Below are 21,846 nucleotides of genomic sequence, written 5' to 3' on the forward strand. Positions count from 1 at the left end.
ACCCGAGCCGGAAAATGTTCAGAAACAAGTCAAAAGGCAGAAGCTCGCATCTGAGCCCAAAGGGACTGAGCAACTGACTTGGAGTGCATGTCCACAGATCCCTGAAGGTAGCAGGACAGGTAGATAAGGTGGTTAAGAAGGCATATGGGATACTTGCCTTTATTAGCCGAGGCACAGAATATAAGAGCAGGGAGGTTATGCTTGAACTGTATGAAACACTAGTTAGGCCATAGCTAGAGTACTGCGTGCAGTTCTGGTCATCACATTACAGGAAGGATGTGATTGCACTAGAGAGGGTTCAGAGGAGATTTACGGGGCTGTTGCCTGGGCTGGGGAATTTTAGCTACGAGGAAAGATTGGATAGGCTGAGGTTGTCTTCTTTGGAACAGAGGAGGCTGAGGGGAGACCTAATTGAGGTGTATAAAATTATGAGGGGCCCAGATAGAATGGATAGGAAGGACCTATTTCCCTTAGCAGAGGGGTCGATAACCAGGGAGCACAGATTTAAAGTAATTGGTCGGAGGTTTAGAGGGGATTTGAGGAGAATTTTTTTCACCCAGAGGGTGGTGGGGGTCTGGAACTCAGTGCCTGAAAGGGTGGTCGAGGCAGAAACCCTCATCACATTGAAAAAGTACTTGGATATGCACTTGAAGTGCCGTAACCTACGGACCAAGAGCTGGAAAGTGGGATTAGGTTGGAGAGCTCCTTGTCAGCCGGCACAGACAAGATGGGCCGAATGGCCTCCTTCTGTGCTGTAAATTTCCATGATTCTATGATTCAAAGCCGTGAGCGGAATGGGGAAGAACTTGAAAGAAGCAAAGACAAAAGTAGAATGAAGGAAATAGGAGTTTGCGGATTTTTTTGGTGGTTACCGTCGCAACAAGGGGTGGTTAGTCCGGCGACAATAACTCCACTGATTCACACACGAGTGGTTTTCTAATAACAAGCTTTATTATTACAGTGACTAATAACAGTATTAGATTCTATCTAACTGTTCTACAGTGTTATATTAGTTCACAAGATGACGTGCAAATAATAAATCCTGGTTCCCGGAGTGGTCCCTCTCTGGGCTGCCTGCCTGGCTGTGGGCTTCCACCTGCCCATGAGATGTTTCTCTGACTAATAGAAGAAATGTGTCCCATTCTTACACTATTGCGCTACCTTGAGCTACATCTGCCCTCAACACAAAAGCGCAGATCCCGCATTTTTAGGTGTTTACCAAGCTTATATCTTTCAGCCTTTTCCTCTGTGCTACAAGCTTTGCTTATGGTACAGTAAGTATGCAGCTTATGTCTTACTGTGGTATGTGCTGTCTCAGAATAGAGACAAGATTAAGATTTCTCTTTCTTCCATATTGCGAAAGGATGCTGGAATAAATTGACCAGCTAAATCATCTTAAAGCATTCAAACATTTCTCCCCTTTTGACACATGGGCTGGATTTTGCCAGCCCTGGGGAGGCAGGTTTGAAGGCGGGACTGCCAGGAAAATGGCAGAATCTGGGGGCAGGTGCCCAACCCGCCCCCATGCCATCTTGCCAGGAGGCGCGTAGCCGTCCCGCGGCAGTTCCTGTCTCCTTGGAGGCGGGAAGGGATTGCAGCCACTTAACTGCCTGTTAACAGGTTGTTAACAGACAGATAAGAGGATTATCCCCATTTTGCCCACGCAAGTGCGGGCTTCCCGAAGGCTCCGAACCCCGCCAGGGTCACCGAGGCAAGTAGTGGGTCTGCGGGGGTCGGAGGGGTCCAAAAGTGTGCTGTGAAGGTGAGTGATGGGTGCAAGTCTGGAGAGGTGAGTATCTGAGGTAAGTGCAAAGTGTTAGAAAAAGTGTACTTACCTTTGTTTCTTCCTGCAGGCTTCAGTCAGTGGGTCTGCGGAGAGTCTCGCACCTCCGCGGCAGAGATGACAGATGGCCGTTGCATTCTCCAATGCAACAACCATCTCATTTCTGCAAAAGAAAGAGGTTTGATGAGGTCTTGAATTCAATAACTCATCAAACTACAGAGAATGTCACGGTTTGACAGCTTCACAGAGCTGTCAAACGATGACAATTCATCTGTCAAAAATTTTTGACAGATGAAACATCATACGTTGACGTTCTCTGTAACCAGCTTTCCCTTAATTGGCCTGCTGAACCCTCTGGGCGGGCTTAACAAGGTCAATCGAGGGAAAATAGCGTGGGTTGGCCAGAAGTTGATGGAGGCGGGACTGAAACCCGACAAGTGGGAGTCCCGCCTCCAAAAGCTCCCCATTGGCAAAATCCAGCCCTCTAGAATGTGAGCAATGACTCTGGGTCAATGAACTTTCTTTCTGGCTTTACATCCTGGAGTTTACAGTCGATTACAATTACATCGATGTCAGCACATCCAACATGTTCGCATCGCTCCAAAGGGTCCTTTGGTCTTATTTCATCTGCTGATATTTATCCGTGAATTCCCCCCCACTCCACGCTTGGGAGAGCTCTCTGCTGAGCTGGCTCCTTGTCTTCGTCTTTCATTTTGTAAGGGCTTGACTAAGCAATGCGTACACGATGAAGACCAGGATCAACGTACAGCATTGGAAAATAACTAACAGTTATGAAATAATTCTTATCCATGGGTGTATTGAGATGTTATTTACGGCTCCCACCCTAATTTCCTTCTGAGCCCCTCAATCTCTGTCACCAAACTTTGATTTTGCTGATCCAAGTGATTTACTGAGATCTCGGTTCGTTCTATAATCTCTTTTAGTTTTTGTGCGAGGGGATTGGCTATCCATAGCGAATCAACAATTTTTTCAGTGGCTGAGAGCATTTCACCGTGCACTGTGATGTTAGTCGCTTGATCACTGGTATCGGGACTTCATATCTTGGTAACCTGGGTCGGTGCAAAGCAGAAAGAGGAGCGAGAGACAGGGCAGGTGAGGGATCCGTACTCAGAAGAGGCTGAGGCCGCAGTTACACAATACACGTCCCTGTCTGACATAAACTAGGTTTACGGTAGCAAAGTACTGCGAATGCTGGAAATCCAAAATAACAACAGAAAATGCTGGAAAAACTCAGCAGGCCAGGCAACATCCGTGGAGAGAGAAACAGAGACAACGTTTCAGGTCGAAACCCTTCGTCAGGACTGAGAAAAAATGCAGGAAATGAAACCGATTAAAAGGCCAGTTTGGGGGCTGGGAAATGGAGATGAAAGAACAAGAGGAGTGAAGAGACATTAAGAGGTATTCAAAACCAGACGAGATGATGATCGGACTAGTAAAGAGACAAAAGACGGCTCTAGATGAGGTGTGAAATGCGCTGGCAGAGTAAGAGACAGCTGCCATGTGGGAGAGAGAAAAAGGGAGAAGGGCCAAAACAAAGGTGTGGATAAAAAATATAAAAATGTAATAGGGGCCGAGGTTATGATCTGAAATTGTTGAACTCGATATTGAGTCCGGAAGGCTGTAAAGTGCCTAATCGGAAGATGAGGTGCTGTTCCTCGAGTTTACGCTGGGTTTCCGTGGAACAATGCAAGAGCCCGAGTACGGTGAGGTCCGAGTGGGAATGGAGCGGTGAATTAAAATGACAGGCGACTGGAAGCTCGGGGTCACGCTTGCGGACTGAACGGAGGTGTTCCGCAAAGCGGTCACCCAATCTGTGTTTGGTCTCCCCAATGTAGAGGAGACCACATCGTGAGCAGCGAATAGAGTATACTAGATTGCAAGAAGTACAAGTAAATCGCTGTTTCACCTGGAACTAGGTTTAAACTGGGTTTCATTTGTCTCTGGTGCCATCTTGTTACAGAAATGCTGCAATTTGGCGTTTCCTTATTCCAAGCTGTGGCTCAGTGGGCAGCACTCTCGCCTCTGAGTCAGAAGGTTGTGGGTTCATAGTCCCGTTCCAGGAAATTGAGCACATAAAGCTTGGCTGCCACTCCAGTGCAGTACTGAGGCGGTGCTGCAATGTCGGAGGTGCTGTCTTTCAGATGAGACATTAAACCGAGGCCCTGTTTGCTCTCTCAGGTGGACGTAAAAGATCCCATGGCGCTATTTTGAAGAAGACCAGGGGAGTTATCCCCGGTGTCCTGGCCAATATTTATCCCTCAATCCACAACAAAAACAGATTATCGGGTCATTATCACATTGCTGTTTGTGGGAGCTTGCTGTGCACAAATTGGCTGCTGCGTTTCCCACATTACAACAGTGACTACACTTCAAAAGTACTTCATTGGCTGTAAAGTGCTTTGAGACATCCGGTGATCGTGAAAGGTGCTGTGTAAATGCAAGTCTTTTTTTAATTAACTTCTCTCAGGTCATAGTGACACAACCATGTATCTTTGATTAAAGAACATCCTGCCATGTCTGGTGCAGTCCATCTTTCATTTATTTGCATCACGTACGATGGGACGGGATGATATTCCTTCTGCATTTGCTCCTCCAATATCCGAACTGATGCTATTGTTCATACTTTTATGGACACATGGGTCTCTAGTGTTGGCAGGGCAAGAATTATCCCTAACAGACCCTTAGTCTTATCATGGCACGGGTGAGATGTAGCCCATACTGTGCCCAACCTCCTCAGTTCACAAGTGGGAAGCGTGGAAGTAGTCACCCTTCATTCTGCGAGCTGTTTATCTGACACAAAGGTGGGCATTAGGTTGTTCTCAATATCATCCAGTCCCTGTTGTATTCGGGAGAGAAGGAATGCCCCATACTTGCTACAAGCAAATCCCTTTGAGGCGTCACTTGAAGTCTGAGCCTCCTCTTGGATGAGAGCATTAATTTTGTCCTGCATATTTTGGTCATTTGACACTATGGGCTGGATTTTGTCAGCCCCGAGGAGGCAGGTATGGAGGCGGGACTGCCGGTAAAGTTGCAGAAAGTGGGGGCGGATGACAAACCCGCCCCCATCCCGCCTCCGTGCCCTTTTGCCAGGTAGTTAACAGGCAGAAAAAAGGATTAGTCCCATTTTACCTTTTTCAGGTGAAGACTTCCCGACCTCGGAGAACCCCGCCGGGTTGAAAGAGTTGAGTAGGAGGTCTGCGGGGGTCAGAGGGGCCTGAAAGTGAGATGTAGAGGTGAGTGATGGGTGCAAGTGTGGAGTGGTAAGTATGTGAGGTGAGTGTTAAGTGTTAGAAAATGTTCACTTTGTTTCTGCCAACAGCCTTCAGCCGCGGTGGTTCCGGAGTCCCGACATCTTCAGTGTAGATTTCACAGACTGGCTGTTGGATCCTCTGAACCAACAGTCATCTGCTTTCTACAAAGTTGAAAGGTTTGATGAGTCCTGAACACAAGGGCCTAGAAATTCAGTCGCGCCACTTTTGGGGCGCTAAAGTCGGGCGGTCGCTAAAGTTAGCGCCCGCCGGAAAGTGTAGGCCACTTCGCCGAAATTCAGTAGATTTGGCCAAGGAGTTTGGGCGAGCGCTGAAACTGGCGTTGCACTCCTATCTTTAGGCGCTAAGCCAGCGGTGCGGACTGATAACGCCGAGGCCGGGCACAGCGCAGGTGCGGTCATGTTTTGATTGACAGCAGACACCCTGACGCCGGCCAGCTCTTAAAGGGGGAAGGGTCGACTTTGTCTGCTGCCACGCCCTGGATAGTGGAGCCCTGCAGCTAGGCCTCAACACTGCTGGTGGACCCAAATAGCGCCTGAAGCCATGCAGAAGGCCCGTGAACGAGCGCAGCGCTTCTCAGAGCCTGCTTTGTGGGTGCTGCTTAAGGGTTTGGAAAAGAGAAGAGAGATCTTGTGCCCGGACAGTGGCAAGAAGGCTCCCAGGAGGCAGTTCAGGAGAGCCTGGAGGGAAATCGCCCACAGGGTGTCAGCCACCAGCGATGTCCCCAGGACTGGTGACCAATGCCGCAAGAAGTACAACGACCTCACTCGGTTGGTCAAGGTGAGTAGCCTTTCCAGTGTCCTCCTCATCCTTGCATGTGCACCTCACATTATGGGCAAAGGGACCTCAAAGGCCTAATGGCCATCCCTCCTCCCGCAGCTATGGCACTGGCATGATCATCAATAGCACTTTCTGCACTTTACACACTGGCCAAGCTATTCCACCATGGGAGGCAGTGCACACAACAACAGGGCACCACACTGGCCAAGCTATTCCACCATGGGAGGCAGTGCACACAACAATAGGGCACCACACTGTACTTAGAGGCCGTCCTTTCTCTTGCAGGCCAAGCTGGCCCAGAATATGAAGAGCCGGAATGTCACCGGGGGAGGCCGTGCCCAGTTCCAGGAGCTCAGTGAGCTGGAGGAGCGCGTGGCTCGACTCATGCGTGGCCGGGTGGTTGGCCCCGTTGCTATTGGTGATGTGGACCCTGTGCTGGGCCCCAATGGTAAGGACATGACCGTTTGGACCTCTCTCATTCCCCTCGCGCTTCAGATCTACATCCTTTGCCACTGTCCGACCAATGCGCATAATGCCACCACTCATGCCTCCCTCGCTGACGCCCTGTCCTCACTCTAAAGCTACTCTTGTGCCTTCCTGCTTTCAGCTGGTGAGGAGGAGGTCCATGAAGCTGAGAGTGCCAGTCCCTCGGAAGAGGAGGACGACGAGGACCAAGAGGAAGGCGGCACATCGGGGGAACCCTCATCCGCGCCAGGGGATGGCAATGGAGGGGAGACGTCTTGCCTGGAGGAGAGCCAGGGGGAAGTGTTGCAGGGGGGTGTAGCTCCTGGGCCCAGTGGCGTCCAGGCACGCGGGAAGGGTCGGGCAGCACGGCTGCCTTCTCCCCAGAGGGGGGAAGTGTTGCAGGGGAGGGCAGTTGCTGGGCCCAGTGGCGTCCAGGCACGCGGGAAGGGTCTGGCAGCACGGCGGCCTTCTCCCCAGAGGGGGGAAGTGTTGCAGGGGAGGGCAGTTGCTGGGCCCAGTGGCGTCCAGGCACGTGGGAAGGGTCGGGCAGCACGGCGGCCTTCTTCCCAGAGGGGGGAAGTGTTGCAGGGGAGGGCAGTTGCTGGGCCCAGTGGCGTCCAGGCACGCGGGAAGGGTCGGGCAGCTCGGCGGCCTTCTCCCCAGAGGGAGAGTCCGCCCTCCAGTCCGGAGACGGTCCTCGCCCAGGAGGTGCGCCTCCTTGATGAAATGTCCGCGGCCTCGGAGCGGCGCCACAACGAGTTCATGGGGGTTGTGGGACAGATGCCTCAGGCCATTGAGTCCCTGGCTCATAGTGTGGCCGCTTTCGGGGACTCACAGGCCAGGGGTGTCGACCAACTCGCGGCAGCACAGGCCAGGGGTGTCGACCAACCCGCGGCAGCACAGGACGCGAGTCGCGAGTTCATGAGTGGTGCCGTCCAGACACTGGCTGATCTGATGCGGGCACAGACCAGGGCAGTTCGGGCACTCACTTCTGCCACACTCGCGGTGTCACGGAAGCATCGCCAGGGCACCCGCCGCCCTGCTGCAGCACAGCGGTCTGGCCTCCACCAGGTTGCTGCGCTTGCTGCAGTGCCAGCCCGGCCGAGTGCCAGTGTCTCTGGCGACCAGCGAGCGCCTGGCATCAGCCAGCTTGCCCCCATTGCTGCAGCCGCCACTGCCACTCCCCCAGCCAAGGTGCGACGAGCTGATGCAGAGACTGATGCTGCCCAGCCACAGCTGCAGCAGTCAGCAGCCGGCCCCTCCAGGGCCGGACCTCGTCTAGGCCGACCCCCAAGGGCATCTGCCGTCACACAGTGTGCCCCTCAGGAGCCTTCCCCCAGCCTTGCCACACCCATAGGGCCCAGGTTGAGGCGGAGCAACAGGTCGGGCAGGGGCCGGAGAAGCCTGCACAAGGACTCGCCCTATCAGCACACCAAGTAGAGTGTGTTGCCAACTGTTTTTTTTATATGGGGGTGTTTGTGTTCTGGGGGGGGGGCTTATTTTGGGAAGGCCGAAGATGAAGGCAAATGTTTTTTTATATGGGGGTGGTTGTGTTCTGGAGGGGGGGGGCTTATTTTGGAAAGGCCGAAGATGAAGGCAAATTTTTTTTATATGGGGGTGGTTGTGTTCTGGAGCGGGGGGGCTTATTTTGGGAAGGCCGAGGATGAAGGCAAATGTTATTGACAAGTTTTGTTATTCCTCCCCAGGTTGTGGGAGTGAGAGATGTTTTTGACTGTTTTTTGGGGGTCTTGTCTGTTTCTCTGTTTCATGTGGGAAGGGCCCTGAGTTTGTTAAATAAAGCTTTTTATTTATTCAGCTTGTCCAGGTGTCATGTTTCAAGTGGTTGTTGTGTTAACCGGCTGAGGGCTTGCGGAGCGGCTGCATTCAGGTGCGTTCATTGCCACAAGCCATTCCCTGACAGGGGGCCTAGAAGTGCCGTTCAATAAGCCGCCGGCGGACGGCCCTTGGACCTTGTGGCTCCCTCCTGGGCTGGTACTCCTCCTCCTCCTCCATCTCCTCATGGTCCTCCTGCTCGTCCTCCTGAGGTGGTGGTCCAACGTGAGGTGGCAGTGCCTGAGTCCTGCGGATAGCCAGGTTGTGCAGCATGCAGCAAACGACGACGAACTGGGAGACTCTATCCGGCGAATACTGTAGAGATCCGCCGGAACGATCCAGGCAGCGGAACCGTTGCTTGAGGACGCCAATCGTTTGCTCTATGATGTTCCTTGTGGCTTGATGGCTTTCGTTGTATGCCTCCTCCGCAGGGGTCCTGGGCGCGCGGAGCGGGGTCATGAGCCATGTACACAAAGGGTAGCCCTTGTCCCCAATAAGCCATCCCCTTGGTGGAGGCTGTGCCTCGAACATGTCAGCCACAGTAGTCTGGCGCAGGATAAATGCATCGTGGCTGCTTCCTGGAAAGCGGGCATTGACAGCTAGGATGCACTGCCTGTGGTCACACACCAGCTGTACATTGAGGGAATGGTAGCCCTTCCGGTTGCGGTAATCCTCGGCATTGTCGATAGGTGCCCGCATAGCCACATGCGTGCAGTCAATGGCGCCCTGCACCATGGGGAAGTCGGCGATCCTGGCAAATCCGACTGCACGCTGCTCCTGCCTCTCTAGGGTCATGGGGAAGGAGATGAATTGGTGTCTCCTTGCGAAAAGGGCATTGGTGACCTGCCGGATGCAGCGATGCACGGCGAACTGGGAGATGTTCGCTATGTCCCCAGCAGCGGCTTGGAAGGAGCCGCTTGCATAAAAGTTCAGAGCCACCGTGACCTTCACTTCCACCGACAGAGAGGTCCTGCACATCAGCTGTGGACGCAGATCTCTGTGAAGCAGCTGGCAGATCTCTGCAACCACCTCCCTTCTGAAGCGCAGCCTCTTAACACAATGCGCGGCAGTCATGGTGAGATAGGACACCTGCTGCCGGTATTCCCTGAGTGGGTAAGGCCTACGTTGCCGACGCCTGATGGCCCCTCTGCGTCTAGGCATGGCTGCCCCTCTCACACAGCGTCTGCGAGCCCTTCGCACATAATGCTGGAACTGAGGGTTGGAACCCCATGCAGCCCCCATAATAAACTTGCAAACAGTGAAATCACAAGAGTCAAATTTCCAAGCTCTGGCCAGAAGCCAAAAATACCTCTCCTATGTTGTCCCAAATCAGTAAGGTCTGTTCCTTGGTCTCTGTACAGAAATCCAAAGCACTGAAGTCATTGCAGCAAAATGGCTGGCCTTTATAGTTCAGTGTAAGTGCCCTTTAATTAGCGCTCCCCGAGGCCCACAGGGCCTCTGCTGCGTTCCACTTCACAGTTCTTAACAGCGCCACGCCCACATTGGGCGGGCGCCACTGAATTTCCGGTTTGGGGCGCACAAACAGCGTTGCACGACGAAATGACGTCATAAGCTGCGCGCGCAGCTGAGCGGGCGCAAACACTTTGCGCCGGCGCTAAATGTCAACTGAAGTTGGGCGTAGGTGCAGATCGACCTGCGCCCGGGCGCTAAGTGCCTAGCGCTGGAAATCTACCCCTCTTATGGCGTTAACGGCTGGCGAACGCAACTGAATTTCTAGGCCAAGGTCTTATCAAACTACACAGAATGTCAGTGTTTGACAGCTTCACAGAGCTGTCAAACACTGACATTTCTTCTTCCAAGAAGTCTTAGCAGATGGCACGTCATTCGTTGACGTGCTCTGTCAGTGACTTCCCCCTAATTGGCCTGCTGAGCCCGCAGGGCGGGCTTAACAAGGTTAATCAGGGGAAAATCCCGTTGGTTGGACAGAACATGATGGAGGCGGGACTGAGACCCGACAAGCAGCAGTCCCGCCTCCAGTAAGTCTCCATTCACAAAATCCAGCCCCACGTCCGTCACTCAGAACAGCACCTGTCTAAGCTCCCCTCCCTGGTCAACCAATATCTGGCGCTCCTTTAGCAACATTTCTTTAAGCTGCCGTTTCAGCTTTTCATCACTCTCAGCCAAAGACTCAGGGGGAGAAATTTGGTTGCTTTGCGTCTAAGGGGGCGCTAACGAGGCGTAAAGTAACTAGCGCCCGGGCGTGGCGCCGCCAGCGCCTCCCATGAAATTCAGCGGGAGGTTAGCGGCGGCGGTAACCATTAGCGCCCCGCAGCGCTGCGCCGCCGGCGATGACGTCATCTTCGTGCGCAGTGCCCCGCTCACGCACCGGCCATGATCATCGGTAGCGCCCCTTGACTTACCGCCGGACGCTATGTCCGACGGAGTCAGGGGGGCCTACCTGCAGCCAGGACAGCGCTAATTAAAGGCGCGGTGCCGGGTGGCCATTTCTGATGCTGGCCGCCTGCCTCCATTGCCGTCCCTGGCCTCCTGAGCACCCCCCGTGGAGTGCCAGCTGCGCTCTATGAGCCCGGCACTTCACTTGAGTGCCGGGCTCTTTTCCCGGCACTCCGATCCCTGGTGGCCCAGCTGAGCCCCGGGTCGCGCTGCGCAAGGCCCCACCCCTTTAAGAAGGGGAGGAAGGCCTGCAGTACCATGGCATGACGTGCCACAGTGTGTGGCGCTGCAGCACGTAGCGCTGCGATATTCCCTCACAGATCCCCAAGAGGGAGGCGGGGCACTTCCAGTAGCGCCCCGCTTCCCTCTTGGGGCGCTACCGATGAATTTCGGCCGTGGGGGGCGCTAATTTTTTCGGGGTGCTAAAAGTAGCGCCCCGGCGATGTTAGCGCCCTAAAGGGGGTGCAACTCAATTTTTCCCCCTCAATGTCCATCCTATTCCACCCGGCAGCAACCCTACCATGGCTCCAATATCCAACCATTCAACCACTGCCCCCCCCCCTGCTCCAATACCCAACCATTCAGCCACTCCCTGCCTTTTAGGACGTTGGGGGGGCAGTGACCAGAGTTACCTCGCTTGTGGTAGCAGGGGCTGGAAGTGAAACTTGATCCAGGAAGTTCTGGATCATACGCTCCATCAACGGTTTGCAAAAAGTTACATATGTCGGGTTCCATAAATTTTCTGACATGGACACATTATATAAAGTATAAGGGGGCTGCACTTCCCAAACCCGCGGCCTCTACCACCTAGAAGGACAAGGGCAGCAGACACATGGGAACACCACCACCTCCAAGTTCCCCTCCAAGTCACACACCATCTTGACTTGGAAATATATCGCCATTCCTTCATCGTCGCTGGGTCAAAATCCTGGCACTCACTACCTAACTGTGGGAGTACCTTCACCACACGGACTCCAGCGGTTCAAGAAGACGGCTCACCACCACCTTTTCAAGGGCGATTAGGGAAGGGCAATAAATGCTGGTGTCGGTGGCTGTTTCTCATATCCCGTGAACGAATAAAATCTTAAACATCACCGTAAATATTTCATATCGTACATCATTCTATAGAGATTGTCCTGTATCTCGAGCTATTAGTCAATTAGGGGGTCCCTTTTCCACAAAGGGGCAGGTGGGGTTTGGAGTTATTTCCTTTGGCACCTTTTTCTTTTGTGTTTGTAGCATTATGGCATTTATCTCGATGGGCTCATCAAAGTCATGAGCGCACGTTGGGTAAGACCAAGGGGTCGCACTAGTCCTGTTGGTATTACACTGGCAGGTAAACATGCCATGTTCAGTCGGCCAAAACCGAGGCCAACATAGTCTGTGTCCTTCTTTGAGCTGGGATCCTCCTGTTGTTTCCTATCTGAGTCCACTTGGACCCCTCTCCTTCCCTTTTCCAGTAAATGGGTGCTGGCTGTTTCTCAGCTGGTGTATCCAGTGATGTGGTCTTTGAAGATATAAAGGGACAACTGCAAGAAATACATATCCCATGTCCTTCTGGCACCCTGTAACTGGTCGTAGTCATTGTTATGTTGCAAGTTGGATATCTGTACCAACCACTGTAGGGTGCGGCGTATCAGCACTGTGAACGCCCAGGGCCGGAGGTGCTGGTAACGGCGACACCTGCGTATACCGTTAGCATATGTTTGCCTTCCCAGCCCAGGTACCCTGGGCCGACGTGTACTCCATCCTTGCTTATCCATCCGGTTTGTACATAAGGGGTAGCCATCAGAAAAATCCGTGGAGTCATAGCCTTCTTGTGGAGGTATTCCTCTGCACCATTTGTGCAACATCCACTCCAGATGGTTTTTGTACCTGGTTAGATCAATTAGTAAATGTTAGTATCAGCGTATATTTTACATATTGACTTCTACTGTTTACTGCAGCTAGAACTGATTTCTCATATCTACTTGTACTTCTTACTGAATTGGCACTCTTTCTTTCTTGACTCCAGTCGAAGGGGGGTGTCATGCTGCCAGCATATTCGTTGGATGTAAGCCATTGTGGTAGTGCAGTGGGTCGAGCTCGAAGCTCCACGCCTGTCGCATTCATAGGCTCTGGGTGCGGCCTCCATTAGTCTGCAGTTTCCAGTATTATGGTGCGCATGCTGCCTTCCTGACCCTCTAGCTCTGGCGGTCCCTTGTCGGATTTTAATTAATGGATGGGGACCCATCGGTTCCCTGCTCTCCGGTTTGTACTTTGACAGTGCAGCTTATAAACACTTGGGCTGACTCTAACTACTGCTGGGTAGGGGCCTTCGAATTTGGGCTGCCACTTGCCAGGAGATGGGTAGATGCAGACCATCACCTGGTCTCCTGTGTTAAGCCCTGCTGTGATGGATTCCGGATAGCAGGAGGGACCTGTTCGGGCACACCTTCGGTTTTGGGCCATCACCAGGTGATTTCCTAATGTAACTTCTGTCTCTACCATTCTCTCCACATCTTCTCCTCCTCCAAATCCCCCCAACTCTATTGTGCCTTTAAATTCAACTGGGCGATTGAGTGTGCCCCGTACAATGGTGTGTCATGCGTCATTATCTACTCGCAATATTTTGGGTGGCCTCCGGGCCATGTGTTGGTCTGGGGTCATCTGTAAGGGTCCCGACACATCGCACACAGGGCCCCCTTGACTGGAGAGGTCAGACACTGTCGAGCTGTATTTCCCCCCACTTTCGGGGGGGGGGGGCGGGGGGCTGAGCTGTTTCATCGGGGAGGTGATGTTATACGTTCAAATGCTGTGGAAGAGAAGGATTGGGCTGGTCTGAGCACTTCCTCAGTATTTCCTGTCTCAGAGCATTTATCAGTGTCAGATTGTTCTCTCTCCTCTTTCCATCAGTAGTGACCACCCTCTGGTTGCCCACTTCGGCAATCCCAAAAATTATGGCCCCTTTTTCCACAGGTCCAGCACTCCAGAGCGGCCTTTCCATTTCTAGCCATTGGTCGTAATTGTGACCTTTCCGTATTCTTACAGGGTGCAGAGGGCATCTCGGCCTGTATATTCTGCATTCTAGCTGTTCCCTGTTTTGTTCTTATTTGCTTGTACTTACGGGTCAACCATCTCAGTAGCCAGGCCTCATTGTGGGTGATGATTGCAGGATCATACATGTCACTAATTGCTCCATATTGATCCCCAACTCCCCCTATCAGGTACTGAACCCACAATCTCATGCAATCTGGCCCTAAATCATCCCTCTCTACGGTAGGGAATGCAGACTTGTATTGGTGCCACATTCGCTTGATAAATGCTCCTGGCATCTCATCATGTCCCGGTTTACATTCCAACAAATACTTTGGGTGAGACGTTAAACCGAGGCCCCGTCTGCTCTCTCAGGTGGATGTAAAAGATCCCATGGCACTATTTCGAAGAAGAGCTGGGAAGTTCTCTCCGGTGTCCTGGGGCCAATATTTATCCCTCAACCAACATCACTAAAACAGATGATCTGGTCATTATCACATTGCTGTTTGTGGGAGCTTGCTGTGCGCAAATCGGCTGCCGCGTTTCCCACATCACAACAGTGACTACACTTCAAAAGTACTTCATTGGCTGTAAAGCGCTTTGGGACGTCTGGTGGTCATGAAAGGCACTATATAAAATGCAAGTCTTTCTTTCTTAGGGCTGTTCTATTTGCTCCTTCCCTGAATCCCGTCACTTTTCATACTTCATTTTTGGCTCCTTCCCAGTCTACCTTTCCTCTTCTAACCCCCACCTGCAATGCTTCATACACTTCAGGGCTGCAGAGGAGAAGCAACGGTTTCACTGATTCCTTTCCATCACACCCATGAAGTTCACTTCCTTGCTCCACCGCTGCCAAACTACTGCTGGGATCTTCTTTATTGTTAATTGGCAGGATTCCAGTGGCCATGCCCTGGAGTTGGATAGTGTCGAAAGGAATGTTAGAAACCCCCGCCCCCCCCCCCCCCCAGCTTTGATCCCTTCTATTTCAGTTTATCTTTACTGGCACCATTCGCCCTGTGGGAGTGTCAGGAGGTTCCATCTCTGGAGATGGTCTCTGCTCTTCCCTATCTCCCTCATACTGATGAGCAGCCTCCAGTAAATCACCCTAACTTACCTCCTCCCAGGAGGAGTTGTCACCACCAGTCTGACTAGCAGTTATGACGTGCATCATGCCTTTCTTCTGCTTCAGCCTTTCCTCTAACTCCTGTATTTTGAACTGACAGTGTGTACGGTCTCCCTTCTCTTCTATACTCCGCGGGCCCTCCCGCCTCTGTTTTAGGGTCCCATGTAGTGCACGGCCCAATTCTTGTTTGTTCCAACATCTTAGTTAAACCCTCCTGCTCTTTTTGCTCCGCTTTACATGCTCCTAATTTTCTGGATTTCCTTGCACCTTCAGGCTGAAGATAATCTACTGACACGGCTGCGGTCGAGCTTTCTTTAGCTTTTTGATCTAATTGGGTTTCTAGGCTCTGGCTGTGATTGCTCTTTGCTTCTTTTTACTTTTAAAGTTAGCTGTCCTTGCCAGAACACAACTGCAGCTTTCTATTTATTCTTTTTGAAACGCGTCTCTTTGGCTCGTGTTTGACCACCGCCCCGAGCTGCTCCATGTTAGCGGTTTGCTCAATCAAGGGGATGCACAAACCAAATGATTTTTCCACAATATGTGTGGATTGTCGAACAGAAATTCTCCAGTGCACTCATCATTCTTATTTCTTTTACTGGTGGGATTGGCTAGGTTCTGTAACTCGGTCACAACCAAAGTATCCCCGACAGCTTACCAACCTCAGGCCGGAATTTTCCCAACCAACACTTTGTTAGTTTTACACCTTTAACGCGGCCCACCCAGGAGACGCCAATGTTAGCGGCTTTCTTAGTGCTTACCGTCGCCACAAAGGGTTGTTAGTCCGGCGACGATAACTCCGCTTATGATTCACACACGAGTGGTTTTCTAATAACAAGCTTTATTATTACAGTGACTGATAACAGTACTAGATTCTATCTAACTGTTCTACAGTGTTATATTAGAACACAAGATGATATGCAAACGATAAACTCGGCACTTTACAGTCTTCCGGACTCAATATCGAGTTCAACAATTTCAGATCATAACCTCGGCCCCGATCTATTTATATATTTTTTATCCACACTTTTGGTTTGTGCCTTTTCTCTTTTCTTTTCTCTCCCACATGGCAACTGTCTCTCACTCTACCAGCGCATTTCACACTTCATCTACAGCCATCCTTTGTTTCTTAATCTGTCCTATTACCATCTCGTCTCGCCTTGAATATCTCTTACTGTCTCTTCACTTCTCACAGACCTTCCCTTCCCTCCCCCATTTCCCAGCCCCCAACTTGCTTTTTCATCTGTTTCATTGCCTGCTTTTTTTTTCTCAGTTCTGACGAAGGGTTTCGACCTGAAACGTTGACTCTATTTTTCTCTCTCCACGGATGTTGCCTGGCCTGCTGAGTTTTTTCCAGCTTTTTCTGTTGTTATTGCAAATAATAAATCCTGGTTCCCAGACCCGGAGTGGTCCCTCTCTCGGCTGCCTGCCTGGCTGTGGGCTTCCAGCTACCCATGAGATGTTTCTCTGACTAATAGAAGAAATGTGTCCCATTCTTACACTATTGGGCTACGTTGAGCTACATCTGCCCTCAACACAAAAGTGCAGATCCTGCATTGTTAGGTGTTTACCCAGCTTATATCTTTCAACCTTTGCCTCTGCGCTACAAGCTTTGCTTATAGTACAGTAAGTATGCAGCTTATCTCTTACTGTGGTACATGTGGTCTCGGAATAGAGACAAGATTAACATTTCTCTTTCTTTCATATTGCTATAATAATATAAATTTAAGCCGAAGGATGCTGGAATAGTTTGACTAACTAAATCATCTTAAAGCATTCTAATAATGTGTACAAGAAAAACAGAGGTAGGTGAGAGAGAAACAGCAGGGGGAAGGGAGAGCAACCAATCAAACTTCTTTTACCTCCCCCCTTCCCACTGTCCAGGGCCCCAAACACTCCTTCCAGGTGAAACAGCGACTTACTTGTACTTCTTGCAATCTAGTATACTGTATTCGCTGCTCACGATGTGGTCTCCTCTACATTGGGGAGACCAAACGCAGATTGGGTGACCGCTTTGCGGAACACCTTCATTCAGTCCGTAAGGGTGACCCCGAGCTTCCGGTCGCCTGTCACTTTAATTCACCGCTTCACTCCCGCTCTGACCTCTCCGTCCGCGGCCTCTTACACTGTTCCAATGAAGCTCAGCGTAAGCTCGAGGAACAGCGCCGCATCTTTCGATCAGGCACTTTACAGTCTTCTGGACTTAACATCGAGTTCAACAATTTCAGACCATAACTTCGGCCCCAATCTATTTTTTCCATTTTTTTCTCTCTCTCACATGGCAACTGTCTTTCATTCTGCCATTGCCATTTACACTTCATCGCGAGCCATCTTTTGTTTCCTAACTTGTCCCATTACCATCTCCTTTGGCCTTGCACCATCATCCCTTTTGTCTCTTAATCTCTCCTGCCTTCCATCCTATCACAGACCTTCCCTTTTGTTCTTTCCTCCCCTCCCCCCTTTCCCTGCCCCCGCACCTGCTTAAAACCTGTTCCATCTCCAACTTTTTCCAGTTCTGATGAAGGGTCATCGACCTGAAACGTTAACTCTGTTTCCCTCTCCACAGATGCTGCCTGACCTGCTGAGTATTTCCAGCATTTTCTGTTTTTAAATCAAAGCTTATTGTTTGACCCCGAGGAGAAGAGAGTGAGAAACCAAAATCAGAGACAACGGTGATCGAGGTCCAGAGATTATATCTTAACCAGATGTAAAGAAACATTTAAGGATCAAAACCAATGTGAAACTTGGGAACTTTAACAACCTCAAATGCAAGCAAAGACTGGTCATTACTAATAGTACAAGACATTGTGTAGGGAGGGGCAGAACTGTAAGATCAAACTTAGATGTTTTTGAAACCTTAAGACTACATTTAGTTCTGACGAAAGGTCATCGACCTGAAACGTTGACTCTATTTCTTTCTCCACAGATGCTGCCTGACCTGCTGAGTGTATCCAGCATTTCCTGTTTTTATTGAAGAACAATCCGCTACCTGCTGGAGTGAGATGCCACAGCTTCATTAGTCCCTTTTTAGGATTTCAAGCTTGAGCGTCATGTCAGGACCATAAATCACATCATTAACAGGGTCCTCTAAGATATTAGTTATCGGCCCCAAATGGCTACGGTAGATATAATTCAAGATAAAGTCGTTAATCTAGAAATTTCACGATCGCCATTAAGTTAAATGAGGAGCCTCACAGCGAGAAGCGACTTTTCTCGGCGAGGCTAATGGCGGAGCAATGCAAATCGTCCAGCAATTTGCAGATAATCGGAACTCATGGCATATCTCTTACTCCCCAAATTCCTGGATTTTTTAACGAGTTAATAATGATGAGCGCCATTAATGCGTCAGCAATCTCTGGTCTGTTATTTTTGACGGAATATTCTACAGGGTCTGGAAATAAAAGCAGCTAGTCAGGCTGGACCACATCAAGCACCATCGGGTCCTGCTCTCCTCGGCCAAAGCTGCTCGCTACTCCAGGATCATTCTGGAATCCAAAGATAATCCCTGGTTTCTTTTTTCCACTACCAACCGCCTCCTTGATCCCCTCTCCCCTGCCCCCTCCACCCTCACCTTCAACAACAAGTGTGAGGAGCTCATGGACTCACTAAGATTGAGACCATCCGTTCAGCTGCCTCTGCTGCTTCCCTCCCTTTCCCTAGCCCTCCAAGCCAAACATCTCCCAAGGTTCCGCCCTGCCCAAGCATCTTTCTCTAGTTTATCTCCTATGCCCCTCATGCCCTCTCTGAGCTCATCTTGTCCATGAAACCCACTTCCTGCTCTCTTGACCCATGACTCTTGACCAGCATGGTGGCATAGTGGTTAGCACTGTTGCCTCACAGCGCCAGGGACCCGGGTTCGAATCCGGCCTCGGGTGACTGTCTGTGTGGAGTTTGCACATTCTCCCCGTGTTTGCGTGGGTTTCCTCCGGGTGCTCCGGTTTCCTCCCACAGTCCAAAGATGTGCGGGTTAGGTTGATTGGCTGTGATAAATTGACCCTTAGTGTTAGGGGGATTAAATACATGGGGTTACGGGGATCGGGTGGGATATGTGTCGGTGCAGGCTCGATGGGCCGAAATGGCCTTTATCTGCACTGTGGGATTTCTGTGATTCTGTGAATTCCTACTAAACAGCTGACCACCAAACTTCCCTTCCTGGCCCCCATGTTATTTGATATTGTTAACTGTTCCCTCTCCTCAGGTACTGCCCCCTCCCCTTCAAATCTGCTGTCATCACCCCTCTTCTAAAAAGAACCAGCCTGGGCTCCATTTTCTTTGCAAACTACCACTCCATCTCCAAGGTCCCTTTCCTTTCCACAGTCCTTGAATGTCTTGTCGCCTTCCTAAACTGTGCTCATCTTTCCTGCAACTCCATGTCTGAATCTCTCCAATCAGGTTCCACCCCTGCCACAGCATTTAATCAAAATCACAAATTACATCCTCTGTGACTGTGACCATGGTGCACTATCCCTCTTTACCCTTCTCGGCCTGTCTGCAGCCTTTGAAACAATTGAGCACGTCATCCTCCTCCAATGTCTCTCCTCTGTTGTTCAGCTGAGCGGGACTGCACTCGCCTGGTTCCACGCTTACCTATCATACCATAGGCAGAGAATCTCCTGCAATGGTTTCTCTGGAGTCCTCCAAGGATCTATCCTTGCCCTCCTCCCCTCCCATTTCTCATCTACATGCTGCCCCTCGGCGACGTCAGATTCCACATGTATGCTGACGAAACCCAGCTCTACCTCACCACCACCTCTCTTCAACCCTGCAGTGCCTCTGTCTTGTCACACTGCTTGTCTGACATGCAATCCTGGGTGAGTCGAAATCTCCTCCAATTAAACATTGGGAAAACTGAAGCCATCATCTTTGGTCCCCATCACAACCTCCATTTACTCGCCATCAATTCTATCACCCTCCCTGGCCACTGTCTCAGGTTGATCCAGACGGTTCACAACCTTAGTATCCTATTTGACACTGAGCTTCTGGTCCCATAACCTCTCCATCACAAAGACCATTCCACCTCCATAACATCGCCCGTCTCTGCCCCCGCCTCAGCTTATCTGCTGCTGAAACCCTCATCCATGCCTTTGTTGCCTCCAGACTCGGCTATTCCAAAGCTCTCCTGACCAGCCTCCCATTTTCCACCCTCCATAAACTTGAGCTCATCCAAAACTCCGCCCATATCCTGACTCGCACCAAGTCCCGTTCACCCATCACCCCTGTGCTTGCTGACCAACATTGGCTCATGGTTCACCACCACCTTGGCCTAGAAATCCGATAAGACCCGTAAATGGGCGGTGCCACTGCAGGGCGAGGTTTGCTCGCGCCCGTAAAGAGATCGCAGGCAGCACCGGAACTTGGTGCTGCCCGCTGATTATCATTATTGTGGCGTTCAGCCCATTGGGACTCATGGCCAGGATCGATCGGGGAGGGGGGGTGTTAAGTCTGTGTGTTATAGTGAGAATTACTACACAGACCACAAGAGTAAATTCAACAGGTCTTTACTGGTTGGAGGTCGGACTATACTGAATACAATATTATTACACTGTGCTTATATACCGGTGTGGTCACCACCGGTATTACGTATACAGCAGCCAAAGAAAGTAGTACCTTTCTTAAGGTGGACCAGGCTTAAGTTCTCTTAAGGTGGAATAGGTTACATACACCACAATCCTCCCTTTTTAGCTTAACAGTCATATCCCCAAATAAACATAACATATATACATGTATAACTTCAGGTATAACAGTTCAAAGGCTCAGTCTCTCAGGAGGCTTTCTGATTCGGCTTGGATAACGCCTTTCAGTGGTCTCTGATTCTTGTTGTTGAGGTGCCTCCTCTAGTTGGTTGCCAATGTATTGGGTGTCATCATCATCAAATACATTCTCGGCCGAGGTAGATGCTTCAGGTTCATGAACGTCTTCCACAGCTGTCTCTGTCACAACCATGGGTTCGACCCTTGCTCTCGACTCTACCAGTTGATCCGCATGACGCCTTATCACATTATGACCAATATCTACGGTGTACATCAGAGGTCCTTGTCTGGCCCGGATTGTTCCGGACTGCCATTTGTCGTTTCCATAGCCCCTTGCCATCACTGGTTGTCCTACGTCGAAAGTTCGAGTGGTCTTGCTGTTAATATGCCGAAACTGTTTGTTTTCCACTTCCCTCCGCACATTTGGTTTTAACAAGTCCAACTTGGACCGCAACCTCCTGTTATAAAACATCATAGCAGGGCTTTGGTTAGTCACGGCATGATCGGCGTTTCTATATGACATCAGGAACTTATCGACCTTGTGTTGCAGCGGAATCTGATCATCATTCATGGCCTTAATAGCCTTTTTGAATGTCTGGACAAATCTTTCAGCCAACCCGTTTGTCACCGGATGATATGGGGCAGAGGTATAATGTTTAACTCCATTCTTCTTTAAGAATTGTTGGAATTCTTCCGATACAAACTGTGGTCCGTTGTCCGAACAGATCTGTTCTGGCAATCCGTTCCTTGCGAATATTGTTCTTAACACCGCAATTGTCTTTTCTGAAGTAGTGGTATTCATCTTGATGACTTCTGGCCATTTGGAATGTGCGTCCACCGCGATTAGGAACATGGAGTCCATGAATGGACCAGCAAAGTCAATGTGTACGCGTTGCCATGGGGCTGAAGGCCATTCCCATGGGTGTAGCGGTGCTATCGGAGGTGCATTTTGCACTTTTTGACACCCAGTGCAGCTTTTCGTTAACTCCTCAATCTGTTGGTCAATACCCGGCCACCATACATAAGCCCTAGCAAGACTTTTCATTTTAACTCCCCCCAGATGACCTTCATGCAGTTCGTTTAAAACTCTTTCCCTTAACTTGGGAGGAATAATCACTCTTGTCCCGTACATCAAAGTACCATGGCAGACGGACAGCTGGTCTCGCCTTGCCGAGAATGCCGGTAACAGAGGATCACCCCGTGTTGGCCATCCTTTCACTGTCACCTCGTAGACTCTGGACAGTGTCGGGTCGTTCCTGGTTTCTCTTTCAATACCTGCGTTGGTGACAGGTAAACACTCGATAATGGTCGAATGAAATAACTCAACAGGGTCAACTTCCGTCGTGTCTTCATCTTCAGGTAGTGGCAGGCGCGACAGGCCATCAGCATTGCCAT

This window comes from Somniosus microcephalus, chromosome 29 (genome assembly GCF_052327205.1).
Source record: "Somniosus microcephalus isolate GS21.2 chromosome 29, FLI_Smic_1.0, whole genome shotgun sequence".
NCBI lineage: Eukaryota > Metazoa > Chordata > Chondrichthyes > Squaliformes > Somniosidae > Somniosus > Somniosus microcephalus.